The sequence below is a fragment of the Vombatus ursinus genome, unplaced genomic scaffold (genome assembly GCF_900497805.2).
Source record: "Vombatus ursinus unplaced genomic scaffold, bare-nosed wombat genome assembly UNPS02000749.1, whole genome shotgun sequence".
In the NCBI taxonomy this organism is placed as follows: domain Eukaryota; kingdom Metazoa; phylum Chordata; class Mammalia; order Diprotodontia; family Vombatidae; genus Vombatus; species Vombatus ursinus.
In genome coordinates this window covers 18,342,272-18,356,316 of record NW_020940527.1, presented here as the reverse complement: position 1 = coordinate 18,356,316, position 14,045 = coordinate 18,342,272, and the positions used below count along the sequence as shown (strand labels likewise).

Sequence of the window (14,045 nt, the reverse complement as noted above, 5' to 3'; positions counted from 1 at the left end):
TTTGAACATGTTCCTTAGCTAGTAGGTCCTATTGCTCAGAGCTGCCAGGCCAGGTTATTCTCATTCCCTCTTTTTTCCTCCCAATGAACAATCTTCTCTGTCAGCCCATGATCCGGTGTAGCCTAGTAATGTGTCTGTTGTCCAGGTGGATTAAAGTCCCTTCCTTGTAGAATTGTACCTGACTTCTGTTCCATTCAGATGCTAGTCTTCCTCTTCCCCAGAGACATAACTGATACAAATTTGGAGGAAAGTAAGAGAAATCATTGAGGAGGGAAGCAGGTTAAAAGGGCTTTTCAAGTTCTTTTCCCCATTAAAAGTCAAAGCTACAGATAGGATTCAGTTGGTTATGTGGTAGATTGTCATGTCACTTTTGACAAAAATAATCATAATTCCTATTTTCTCCATCAAGGAGGATGTTTTTCAAACTGCAAAAAGTAGAACAAATAAATTATACTCATATAGCTGAGACAATAGTAAGAGAGCACTTTACGTAAAATTAGTTGTCTTCAATCCCAATTGAGATGTAATCTCAGAAATACTGTCATTAATCTTTGAAAAGTTATGTAGAATGAGGGATACCAGAAAATTCAATATGGGTGTCACTATTTTCAAAAAGGGGGGATAAATTGAAGGTCATTAAGCTTGATGTCAAGTTAGACCAGATGATTAAACAGGAAGTTTTAAGTAGAAAAGTGATTAATTACTAGGAGCTTGCTAAAGGTGTTTCTTGCCAAATAGTTTCTTTTTTCTACTGGGTTACAGGTTTAGTAAGTAGACGAGGATGTCATAGGCCAGCATTTCTCAAACTTTCATGGTTTGTGGTGTTCTATTCCATGTGGTTAAAGGAGGCTAAGACTATTTTGAAGCTCATGAAAGCTGATGGTAGTGGGGGTGTGGAGGGAATTATCAGGAAGCAAAATAAGATCTCGCTTCTGAGGTACTGGTTAAGAAGATAATATTTGAGAAGGGCATTTTGATCTTTGGACCACTTTTAAATAGGAGTGACATACTCTTGGGTGGAGATGGAGTGGTGGCACCTAACAAGGGCTGATATGAATGTCTCATAGTCTTATAAGTCAAATCAAAAAGAGTTTTGAACTGAAAAAGGAGGGAGAGGGAGGAAACTGCCTGTATATAATAGAAACTATGCTATAGGAAGGAAAGTAGAAGCATCTAGAAATCCATAGGAGGCAAAAATCCAAGGAATGGAGCCAGTAATAAAATTAATGGGGTTAGGTGTCCATAGACACGTGCATAAAATATGGGAGGTGAGTTACAGTTGTTACAGATCTGTAAGTAAGGAGGTAAATTTTGCTGTAGCTGCTACTGAGATTTGGTGGCACAAGACCTATCGCTAGGCTATTGTGGGTATTTGAAAGGCATGTGTTTCATGTGTGTTCCTTTGTGTGCATGTATATGCATCACTGTTAGTACTTGTACATTAAAAGGATAAACTTGTGAGGAAGTCTAGGAAGCATGATGGATACTGTTTCGGTGAAAGTCAACAAAGGAACAGAAGTATAGATCACCTAGACAGAAAAAGAATGGATAAATTCAGGATATAGACATATCACAGCATTGGTGTGATGGCATGATATGGTAGCGATGGGGGACTTCAAATATTTGCATATCTTGTAGGGCTCCCTCTCTGCCTAAAGCAGAAGGCAAACAACTTTCTGGGTTGCCTTAATTTCATATTCCAAAATGTGAACCAACAAAGTTAATGGATATTCTGGACATGATTCACCACCATGGAGAAACTGGTTACTGGGTAAGAAGTAATGGGAACTTCATAGGGAAGTGACCATTCCATTTCAGAATTTGTGACTGAGGAAAGCCAGGTATAGTCTGACATGAACTTTCTATGTAATGGGAGGCTGACACATGTGCCGGCCCCATTAATTTGCTCAAATGGTGTCTTTCCACAAGGAGGAGGCTGGGGAGATGGCTTCTGAGAAAATCATGATAATGGTGAAGGGAAGGGAAGAGCCTTGGAGAGACTGTGGAACATGGACATTCTGTAACTAGTTCCAGTTGGCTGACCATATAGGTGGGTGGAGCCTTTTTAATTTGGTTTCATAGCCTGAACTGACAACATCCTTAAAAAGGTTTCAGTCATCTCATCATCTCATCACTGCATTTCCATCTTGGGGAGCAAGGGGACTCCTTTACTCACAGTGACTGTGCTGTTAAGCAAAAGACTACATGGCCTTCTTCCCCTTCTGAGATTATGGCCCTTGAGAAACGGGGCCTCCTTGGTCTTTCAATTTATTCTTTTCTATTCTAGGTGCAAGAAGTGGCATCTCCAACTTGGTGAGGAGAGCAAGCCACAGGAATCTGGGGGTTGGAACTCAAGGCTGATTGTTGCCACCAGACCAGAATTCATGTTCTAATGTATAAGGAATGATTTTCTGAAATGACTTTCTGGACCTATGCCAGTGAAAGCTGAAACAAAGATTCATCCAGCATTGATGATACCTTTGAATGTGAACTTGGTGGTATCAGTGCTATGTAGGAACTGAGCTAAGTTTTGAGCCCAGTGCCCCAGAGACTGAAGTGTTATAGGAGAGACTATACATTGAAGTTATTGGGAAAATTTTTTGTACCTTTCTTTTTGCCATATTTGTGAAGTAAATATTTTTTTGTAAATGCTAATCTATGTTAAGTGGTTAAATGGATATGGGGTTCTAGTTATTAACCTTCTAAGAAATGGAAGAATTCATTGCTGAGGTAGATGGTAGCATACTTCACCAACATATGGTAGAATAGAAGACACAACCATATACCTTGGAATCCTGAGTAGTGATGTAACTAGCCTGGCTTTGGGAGAGAGGACCAGAGCTTACCATGTTATAACTATGTTTTAAAAGTGCTAGTTTCTAAGGGTTTAAAGAAAGAATAATTAGGATAATATGGACTAAATTCCTTAGAGAGAGACAGAGAACTAGCATATACATACTGCTTTGAGATTGATATGTGGCATGAGAAGGATGGGAATGGAACCCAGTGAGCAAAAGGTGGGGGAGAGGGTGTGGTGGTTAGAGAATAACCTCATACTTAGGACAAGATAAAGAAAGAATGCCCAGTGTCAATAGGGCTTTACATATGTCACCTCATTTGATTCTCACAACAACTCTGTGAGAGTATGATCCTCACAACAACTCATATGAGAGTATGACTAACCTCATTATACAGACTATCCTCATTTTACAGATGAGGAAACAGACTGAGAAATTGAGGTTGTAATTTGCCCAAAGTCGCACAACTAGTAAGCATTAAAACTCAGGTCCTCCTGACTCTATGTCCAGCCCTCTATCCATTATGCCACCTAGGGGCATGGCTAGATCAGCGATTTGCCTGAAAATTACCTGAGGGGTTTTAATAGACACCAAGCTTGACATGAATCAACAGTTTGACTCAAGATAGTAGCCAAGAAAGCCAATGTAACCTTAGGTTGTATTAAGAAGGGCATAGTATTAAGGTCATGTATTAACTTAGAAAATCATGTATTAATATTATCTATGTTTTACTGAATTTTTATTTATTTGAAAATATTTCTCAATTACATTTTAATCTGGTTTGGGCCACACAGGATAGTGTTGTGGGTCACATGTGGCCAGCAGCTGTATGTTTGATACCTCTAATATGAAGGATTAGAGAGGTTCTGCTGTACTCTACCCTTGTTAGATCTCATCTGAAGTCTTGTGTTCAGCAGGTCTCATGCTTTATGATCCAGAGAATAGCAACCATGATAACAAAGGGCTTTAGAATCATGCCATATGAAAACTTAGGGGCAACATGATGGCTGCCTTAAAGTATTTCAAATGGTGTCTCTTGGATGAGGGATTACTTACACTTGTTCTGCCCAGCTCCAGAAGACAGAAATAAGAGCAATGGGTAGGAGCTGCCAGGAGGCAAATTTCGGCTTGACAGAAGGAAAAATTTCCTGATTAGAGCTTTTCAGAGGAGGAATGGGCTACTTAGGAGGTACGCTATTTTTCTTCTTTGAATGTCTTCAAGCTAAATGTCATCAAATAGGTATGTTATACAGGGGAGTTTTGTTCAAGCATAGATTGGATTCAATGGCCTCGATTGGATTCAAGGAGCCTTCTAACTCTTAGGTTGTATATAACTTGAATTGTTTTCAGGACAATCATTGCATTGGTTTGGGGAGAAACTGGGGTACTGTTGACATTGAGCTTTCTTTATCTTGAGTCCTGGGTGTGAGAAGGATATTCTCTGTCCTCCCCTTTTGCTCACTGCAAATCCATCCCCATCTCTCTCAACCTGCAGCTCCATCTCTGTCTGCCTTACCCCACTGCCCTATATTTCTTCATATTGTGTGTACCTGTTCTTTATCCCTCTCCCCTTACATGTTTGATGTCCACCATCACTGTAACCTCCAACACTGATCTGACCACCTCTCTGAAATTTTCCTTATATTCTATCTAACACATATATCCTCAGTTTTCCCTATTCATATACTATGTGTGATATATTCACTATGGACTTCCCTCTAACCCCCGCCATCATTGACACAGGCCTTCTACAACTTCCTTTTACATTGTATGATACTCCACCCTCATCATCCTCCCTACTTATTGTGTGGCTGAAAAACCCATAATACATGTTCCTCTCATACCTTATGTCTCTCACAATTCAAAATTGTAAACCCATACACTTTATTTGACCCATTCCCCATCATCTCCCTCATGTCTTGTGTCTGATATGTGGACTACAGTCTTCCTTCATGTTTTGTCCTCTGGACTTCTGTTTTCCTTTGTAATTTCCCAAGTGGCCTTTTATCCCAGTGTCTCCCGGGACCAGCAATTATGGGTTTTCACAATATATTTCTAGCCCCAAATTGTTCCATGACTAGATTATTTTGGATAACTCTGTCATAGATACATATTAAAGGGATAGGTAATGTGCTGGTTGATAGAATCAAGAGTCAAAATTGTCTTGGCAGGATAGGAGACACTTAGTAATGAATGGCAAAATGGGAGTATTTGCTAAAACCAGTATTTGGGACACTGCAGGTACCTGTATGAGCATTTGGATCTAGGCATCTGATATTTGTCTAGGAACTCCTTTGTTGTGAGTGGCATGGGGCTAGAAGAGGCTCTGGATGCATAGCCTGCCTGCAATTATTTTTAATGTATTTTATTATATCTTTTTACTTCTTTGGTCATGAGTAAAGATTAAATATATATTTATAAAATAATACTAGTGGGATGGAATTCTGGATCCAAACCAACAAGATGAAATTTAACAGGGACAAATGTTGAAAATCCCCCCACCAAAAACAGTTGTTCAAGGACAAGATGGAGGGAGTCTTGGCTTTGCTATGGTTCCTATGAAAAAAGTCCTGTCATCTTTTGTTTTCCAAAAACTTAATGTGAAATAACTGTGATACAGCTGCTAAGAAGGTTAATTTGACTGTAGGCTGCAGTAAGTTAGAAGAATCATGTGCAGATTGTGGGAGCTAACTATCCTGCTGGTCAGACTATATCTGGAGTATGGTATAACGAGCATGCTGCTTTTTAAGAGAGATTGACAAAACTGTGTATCCAAAGTAGCATGATCTGAATGGTGAGGAGTCTGAGATCGTGCCATGTAAAGAATGAGTGGAGAGCTACGGATGTTTCTGAAAAGAGAAGACTTAGGAGGGAACATGATAAAAGTCTTCAAATATTTGAAGGACTATTATATTGAAGTAGTAGATTTGTTCCACTTCAGACAACAGAACCAGGATCAGTGGGTGAAAGTTACAGGGGGGGTATATATACCCCATCATGAAGAACTTCTTGATTTTTAGAGCTGTCCAACAATGTACGAACCTTGGGTGATAGTTAATTTCCCTTCACTGGAAGTTTAGAGCTGCAGAGGACTTTAGAGATTATCACTTCCAAATGCCATTTTATACATGAAGACATTGAGATCTAGAGAGGTGAAATGTGTTTAAGCAGTGGTCAGATGGTATAGAAATGATGCCTACATTGAGTGGGAAGTCACACCACATGGGCTGTGGGATTCTATGATTTGTGTGTGGACATTAAAACCATAGTGTGTGTGAGAAACAGTGCTTGGTGCGTTCTCCACTCACCCTCTTGTGGCTGGAGACAGTTGCTCTTTTCTGCTATCTGCAACCCTGCTATTGCTGATTACCCAAAAGTTTTTTCACCAAGTAGAGTCTTTGATCCTTGCCCTCCATCATCCTCACTGGGACTCACATCAAGATTTTATTTGTGTAGAGACCAAGGAGATAGAAGAGGCTGTGAATATGAGTTTTGAGATTTTATTTCCAAAATGAACTTGGACCCAGCATAAAAGATAAAAGATGGAATCTCAGCTTTTGAGTACTATCCTGCTTACTCCCTAGTACTTGGGCAAGCAGCTTCATTTCCTTCCTCTCAATGGTAAAGGAGCAATGAGGACAGGAGAATCCTTCCCCGCTCCCCCCCCCCACTAGTACAGATCTAAACTTCTTTTTGATCCCTTAGCTTCCAAAGAAATTGGAGTTGTAGATTTTATTTTTCCTGTAAAAGAGAGGATAAATCCAACCTCTTTCAGGTTTGGGTAATACCACAAGATAACCCTGGTTCCTTCTTCCTCCCACCCCCAACCTTCCTCCCCTAGGCTGTCCAGCAAACCCAGGGAAAAGCTTGTTGGTGTTTGCAAAAGCCCCTTGTGGTAGGGGATCCAGCTGCCATTCCTGTAGGCAGGAACCAGAGACCTTGGTGCCCTGGGGCACCTATGTCTTTCTTTCTGAGGATAGGAATAGGAATTCTCAGGGAGGGGAGTAGGGACTGACAGATTGGAATGTCCTACCCTCTTTGTTCCCAAGCTGGATTCCTCTGATTGATTGGATTAGGCTGAGCTGGGAATTAAGGGCAGGGGTGTTGAGCTGTGTCTCCTATTGATCAGTAATAATAGAAGGTACCACGCGACTCTACAGATCTCTGGTCAGATGGGTCTCAATTTTCCTCAAGGTTTTATGTGTGCACCTTTGTGTGTTTGTTGTCTTTGCGAGTCTATCATTGTGTATACATTGTGTATATATATCAGGGCTAACCCTGGATAAAATTGTGAAGTCACTGGAATTTGTGTTGGTGCTTCTGTCTCCTCATCTCCTGGTGGCTCTCCTTCTTCCCTTAACAGCTAGGGTCCTCCTGTTGTTACTCACCCTCCTACCTGGAAAGGGTCTGTTAAATTCATCCACACTCAGGACTAAATGATTGATAACAACTTAAAGTCTGGTCCATCCTCTCCCATCCACTCAGCTTTCCTTAGGGATTCACATTTTAACAGGATCAAAACCTTCAACTACTAGGGCAAAGAAAAGGGAGATGTTTTTTGGGGGAAGTAGACTGCCTTTCTGGTGCCTGAAGTCACACAGTGGCTACCTGGAGAAGGTGGTTTAATGGCCTGTGTGCCTCTGTATATGTATCCAGGCAGGTCTGTCCATGTGCATGCATGTGAATTGCATTCTCCCTGTTGACATCAATCTCTGACAAAGTTCTAGAATGAATTGTTAAATAGATGGTGCATGAGCATTTTGACAACCAAGCGTCATCACTAGGAGTCAGCATAGATTCACTAAGAACAAACCATACCAAACTAACAATTTCCTTATTTGAAAACAGTTATGAGACTGATATAATCAGGGAAATGCCATCAGTATAGTGCATCTATATTTCAGCAAGGTATTTGACAAAATTTTTTGAGATATATTTGTAGACAGTTGCACTTTTAGGTAGATTTCCAGCTGGTTGAACAACCATAACCAAAATTGTTGGTCAATGGATCAGTATCAATCTGCAAAGACATCTCAAAGAGCATGCCACCAGGTTCTGTCCAGTTTGACATTTTTATCCATGACCTGACTGAATACATAGAAGGCATTTTTATCAAGTTTTCAGATGAAACGAACCTATACAATGTATGATAGAATCAGTGTCCAAAAACATCTCAACAGGCTAGAATGTTGGGCCAAAATTAAGATTACATTTGTTGGCATAAATGTAAGGTCCTGCACTTAGGTTCTGCTTTTAGTAAAGTGGAGGGTGGGGAGACATGGCTAGCGGTTCGCATGAAAAAGATTTGAGGGTGGCATGGGTTAACTGGAGAGAAAATAGTGATTTCTTAAGTAGACTTAAAAGCATGGGCCTGCAATAAAAAAATGGGGCCTTAATAAGACTTTATCAACACAAATCTTTCTAATGTTCTATGTTGTTTACCTGGCTATCAAATGCTCCTTTGCACTCCTGCCCAAGAATAATGCATTTTGTTTACCTGGGTAACAAGGCTGTATCTCTGACCACATCTTCTACTTTTGCCCCAGACTGGGATACTCTGATGCTTAGCAGGCAAATTTCCCATTCTTAGACAAGAGATGAGGCCAAAAAAGAGGGCTGAAACTAGATTAAGCTCACTTCCATTTATCATGCATGGACTCATTCCTGGCCACCTGGTCTCATTTGCATGGACCAGGTGGGACAATATGTCAAAAATGGCTGCCAGAAAAAGCTAGTGTGATCTTAGGTTGCATTTGCATTCAGATTGTCTTATGTCGAGAACAGAAGTGATAATAACCCTGTACTCTGTGCTGGTCAGACCAAATCTGGAGTACTGTATTTAGTTATAGGTGTTATATTTTAAGAGAGATATTAACAAACTGGAACTTGTCCAGAGTGGGTTGATTTGCTAAAGGAATTCAAAATTAAGTTATAGGAGGAATGGTTGAAGGAATTGGGGATGGTTAGCCTGGAGAAGAGGTTTTGGGGTACAGGGGACATGATTCAATGATTCTAATTTTTATCTATATGTATGAGCAAGGGCATTGTCCTTTAATTTCCCTAGTTTTATTTCAGCTTTAATTTTTTAGTGATTTCCTGCTGCCCCCAGGAGAATCATGACAGCAGTACAGGTGGGAAAAGGGGAAAAGTCTTTTAAAAATGATTATGAAAGAGATTGGAGATTCTGTGGTTCCACACATCCTCCCTAAATAATCCTTGGGTTGAAGAAGGGGAAATTCCCCTGTGTCTTCCTCTGGGACATGTTCTCCCATTTTAGGGCCCAATTAGACATGGGGCATTTGCACAGAGTGAGTGACCCAGGATTCCAAGCTAAGCCTAGCTAAATGAGGTTATGACTGAAATCTCATTTCCTGTAACAGTGACATCAGTGGGAAGGAAGGAACTGGGGTGAAGGAAAGACAGATCCACTTTGAGGAAGGCCCTAGGATCCAGCATTATGGAAAGACCAGAGGGGGTGTGTGTGTGTGTGTGTGTGTGTGTGTGCACGTGTGTATGTAAAGGAGAAACAAAAAGAGAGAGAGAGAGAGAGAGAGAGAGAGAGAGAGAGAAAGAGAGAGAGAGAATGAGTGTAGGGGGACACTAGGATAGATATAGCTGAGCTTTTTTTTTTTCTCAGAGAAAATGTATTTGTGGTGGAAAAGGGGAAAGATTTTTGAGGAAGAGTCCAGGGTTCATAGGTGAGCGAAAATAAGCCTTAGCTTTTGTACCGTGGGAGGATTGGGGAAGGGAAGCCTGGGGATGACTCCCCTCCAAAGGCCCCCCTATTATCTATTTAGGCTTCTCAGTGCTTGGCATGACATCTATTTTGCCAGTTGTCCTGCCCTGTCAACATCTGGGCATCAAGACCAGCCTAACACCTCAGCTATCAGGCTAGGCAGACCAGTTCTTGTGGGGCTCCCATCTAATGGGGAATTAGCTAGAGCATGGCAAACTTCAACATTCAGAAAAAAAACATCTGAGAGCTCCAGGCTGGCCTGGGAGAGAGGAGGTATTCTCCTAGGTAAGAGGCTGCACTGAGACGAAATATACTACTATGTAAGCACCCTCTCTATGTTAGCGGATAGTAGCACCTGTCATATATAAGCTGTATACTGTGTCCACCTTCTGTAAGTGGACAGACAGCACCACTGCGTATAGGCAGACAGATGGCACTCACTGTACATAAGCTGCAGATTACACCTGCTCTATATAAATGGACAGATTGCGCAGGCTGTATATAAGCTGTATACTGTGCCTGCCGCATATAAGCATACAGTGCACTGTCATATATAAGCAAACAGATGACACCTGCTGTGTATAAGCTGAATACTGCAACTCACTGTAGAAAAGCACCATAGAGAAGCACCCATGAGACACTGTTGCATAGGAGAGGTGCCTTTTTTAGAGGAATGAAAAAGTATTTTGGCAAAACATTTATTTCCTTAATGGGTCTTGTGTAATGTGACATTCCCATTTTGAAACAACCTAATGAAAATTACCTTTTCTTATCTGTCAAGATATATGGTATAGAACCTTTCTTGCCAGAGGTGCAACCCTTCTCACACATTCTGAGTCTATAGGACAGGTGGGCAAACTGAGGCCCAGAGAGGAGAGCGGAGAGGAGCAAGGTAAGGCCAAGGTAGGGAAGTGATAGACTTAGGAGGCAGGGGTGTGTTCCTCAGAAGGCGTGGGGACAAGGTGCTTCACGGCCTAGCATAGGACTGTGACTTTTTTTTTTTGGTCCTAGGACAGAACATATGGCCCAGTGGGAAGGATGCTAGATTTGGAATCAGAGGCTTATTTGTTGTGTGACCATGGGCTTTACCCTTCTGAGCTTCAGCTTTCCCACCTAAAAAGGAGGCTGGGTGCTATGACCTTGAAGGTTGTTTAGCATTAAGTTTTTGATCTGAGTAAGGACAGAAGAAAAAAGTATTTTTTAAGCTGAGCAAAGCTTGGGATCTGCTTGCCAGGTATTCCTAGTCAAATCCTCCTTGCCACCTCATTCTCATTTCCCTACCCTAGCTGAGGAGGGGACATAGTAGGTGATCTGGAATCAGAGAAGTAGCAAACTTTGTTAGATATGAGAAGCTTCCATATGGTAAGGGAGTGATCAAGGGAGATCCTTCCACATTCCCCTCCCCACAATCCTCTGCACTTTTACCCCCTGATGGCCAGTGAGCCAAAGCAGCAGATGACTGAGGGAATGAGGTTGCCACCTAGGCCGCTTCTTGGACTCACCCAGGGCTGGACAGATATCCATCTTTGACCAGCTAGATTCTTTACTGACTAACAACTCAGCAAATTCCTCTTTCCATTTTTTTTAAAAGTCACATTTCTGGGCTCTGCAGTAGATGGGCTGGACCTGAAGTGCTTGGGATGGTGGGGGAGGGAGGGGTCAGAGGGAGAGGAAATCTTCAGAGAAGATTCACCTGCCTAGGGATTAGGGAGCTTTCCCAACTGCTCTTCTCTTCAGGCTCTATTAGATTAGAAAGTCCTTCACAAGATTATTAACTCTGACAGCCACGGGTGGGTCTTATTTATCTTTGCCTCTCCCTCAGTGCCTAGGACAGTGCTCTGCACATAGTAGATATTCAATAAATGTTTGTTGACTTAAATTGGAGTCAAAGTGTTGCCCTCCCTCCCTCCAGCCAGTTCTTCCTTTCTCACAATATGCTAGGCTGGGGGTGATAGTCTATGAGTGAGGTTAAAATCATTATAGAATTAGCACTAACAAGGATATGTAAGCTCAAAGCGGATAAGAAAGGAAGGAATTATTCCTGGTGTACAACACAGGTCTGGCATTCATGCCTGTGCCAGCTCCCTTTACCCAGAGAGCAAAGGTCATGGTGCCAATATGGCTATAAGTGCCAAGTGGAAGAAACAAGGGGTAGCTCAGTTTGGGACCCTAGACCCGGAAATAAGATTGACCTACATTCACACGGGGCATGAAGCTGGGTTCAGAGAAGCCAGGGCTCTGGGACAGAAAGGGTCCATTTACTGGGCTTTGGAGGGTCATTAGGGTAAGGGGTTGACACTGGGTTTGTGGGAGAGTCACTGTTACCATGGTTCTTCTATTACTTGCACACAAGTCCAATCTCCTTTATTTCATGTAAAAAGTGGGGGGGGGAAGGGGAGGGGATAACCAGGGAATGAAATACTCAGCAGAAAGTTTCCCTCAGCCTCCCCCTTCCCAGGCCCCTTCAGATCTCCTGCTACCCTTATGCCTCTGGGGGGAAGGGAGGTTCCACCGTTTTCTCCCCAGGGCCATCCTTTTCTGTGGTTGTTTCAATGCAGCTTTTCTGAGATTCTGTTCTTGACCTTGTTTTGTTTCTCTTTTTGTTTTGTTTTTGAAAATTAATTTATTTATATAGATATATTTTTTTTCTTAAAAAGCAATAGTCCTTTGGTCCCTAAACTCTAAGGAATGATATGACTGAAAGAAGTAAGTCCTGCCTCCCCAGTAAGGAAAGGGCAGATAAGCCAGGGGACCAGCAGGCCCCTCTATCCCACTTTCCTTTCCTTCCCTTTCCCCACGCTCATGAGGGCTAGATCTTAATACTTATCTCTTTCTAGAAATTGAACATCTTGTCAGCCTTGGTTCTTTCCACTCCAGATGTGGAGAGACTCACTTAAAAAAAAACCCAAAACAATCAAAAAACAAAACATGAGACATTGGCCTTAGCCCCTCACTGGCTTTGGTTTAGATCTTTTTCCTCCTGCAAGACTGGGCAGGGGGATACCTGCTTCACCGGTCCTGGCAAAACCTCCTCTAGCACTACTGTGCAGCAAAGTGCTCCAAGCTGTCTCTTCCCAACAGCTCTGATTGGCTCAAAGAAACCGAAGGCCTCCTAGGTCACTGGCCTCCCTGAAGGCTTGCTTGGTTCCGTGTGTCCAGTTCAGTTGCATCCCGGTCTTCGGGTTTGTGTTGTTGGTTGTTTTGTTTGTAAGAAAGAAAGCAAAAATCAATTCAGAGTTTTAAAAAAAAAAGACCCCACCACATGACCAGGGCGACTCTCTCTTTCTCAACTGCTCTCCTCTCTCTCTCTCTCTCTCTTTCTTTCTTTCTCTCTCTCTTGAGTGCAGCCAGGACAGGAGCTTCCTCCTCTTCCTCCAGTGTGATATTTTGCAAAGAAAGAGAGTTACAGGTTTGGATACTGTACGTGGGAAAAGGGGAACACTCTTCATACAGGGCAGGGCTTCCAGCCTACAACAGAGCAAAGGCCAGAGGGAAGGTTAGTAGGGAGGAGGGAGCAAGGGCATGGCTGCTAGAAAACACTATAGGGAAGAATGGAAAGGCTGGGGTGGGTGCAGGGCAGCAAATCCTAACTCTCAGGCCTGGCTAATATCTTGGCCCAAATCTCCTGGTTCTCACCAGTTCTGCCTCCCCAACCGCTGGGATGGCATCTCCATTTCTTCCATTGAAAATAAGGATGAGGGGCAGCTAGATGTTGCAGTGGATAGAGCACCAGCTCTGGAGTCAGAAGGACCTGAGTTCAAATCTGGCCTCAGACACATAACACTCACTAGCTGTGTGACTCTGGCCAAGTCACTTAACCCCAATTGTCTCACATGAAAAAAAACAAACAAAAAAAGAAAATAAGGATGCCCACTGCCTCAGTTAGGTTCAAGGCTGACATCCTAGAGAAGTAGGAGAAGGGAGGCAGGGAGATGGGGGGGAGAGAGGCATGAGTATGTATGCTGAGGTAGGGCTATAATTCTTTTCTAGATTAGAGATTCAGGAGTTCCTGCAAGAGAGAGAAAGGGAGGGCAACGTTGGAGAACAGTGTGTGAGCGCTACAATCCATTTAAGACCCAAGAACCTCTACCTTGTAAGAATTTGAGCTTTCACGATAACTTTGAACCTTTAGAAGTTGAGTTGAAATTTTTGTTTTAAAAAATGTCATGGTTTTTTGTTTTGGGAGGAGAAGAGTTTTCATCTCCTGACTCCCTGTCTTTTCATTAGCTGTCTCCCATGCCTGGAATTTTCTCCGTCCCCATTTTGCCTCCTGGCTTCCCTTGCCTCCTTTAAGACTCAGCTCATCTTAGTGACCACCTTCTGCAAAGGCCACCTTCTCACTTCTACCTACTGTTACTCAATTCTCTTTAAGAGTATCTTCCATTTATACTGTGTATGTCTTGCATATACATGTTTGTATATTTTGTCCCTTATTTGAATGTGAATTTTTCAAGGATGAGGACTGTTTTTGCCTTTCCATTGTATTCCCTGTGCTTAGCACAGAATCTGGT

At 42.3% G+C, this 14,045-nt stretch overlaps 1 protein-coding gene across 1 annotated transcript in view; it reads right to left on the bottom strand.

Annotated features, from left to right (window-relative positions):
* Nucleotides 1-12,951: 12,951 nt before the first annotated feature.
* The window catches only part of CELF6 (CUGBP Elav-like family member 6), a 96,555-nt gene continuing 95,461 nt past the window's right edge, over nucleotides 12,952-14,045 (bottom strand). The window contains exon 13 of the mRNA XM_027858018.1: nucleotides 12,952-13,002. The gene's annotated coding sequence lies outside the window, so the exon portion shown is untranslated. The remainder of the gene's footprint in view (nucleotides 13,003-14,045) is intronic.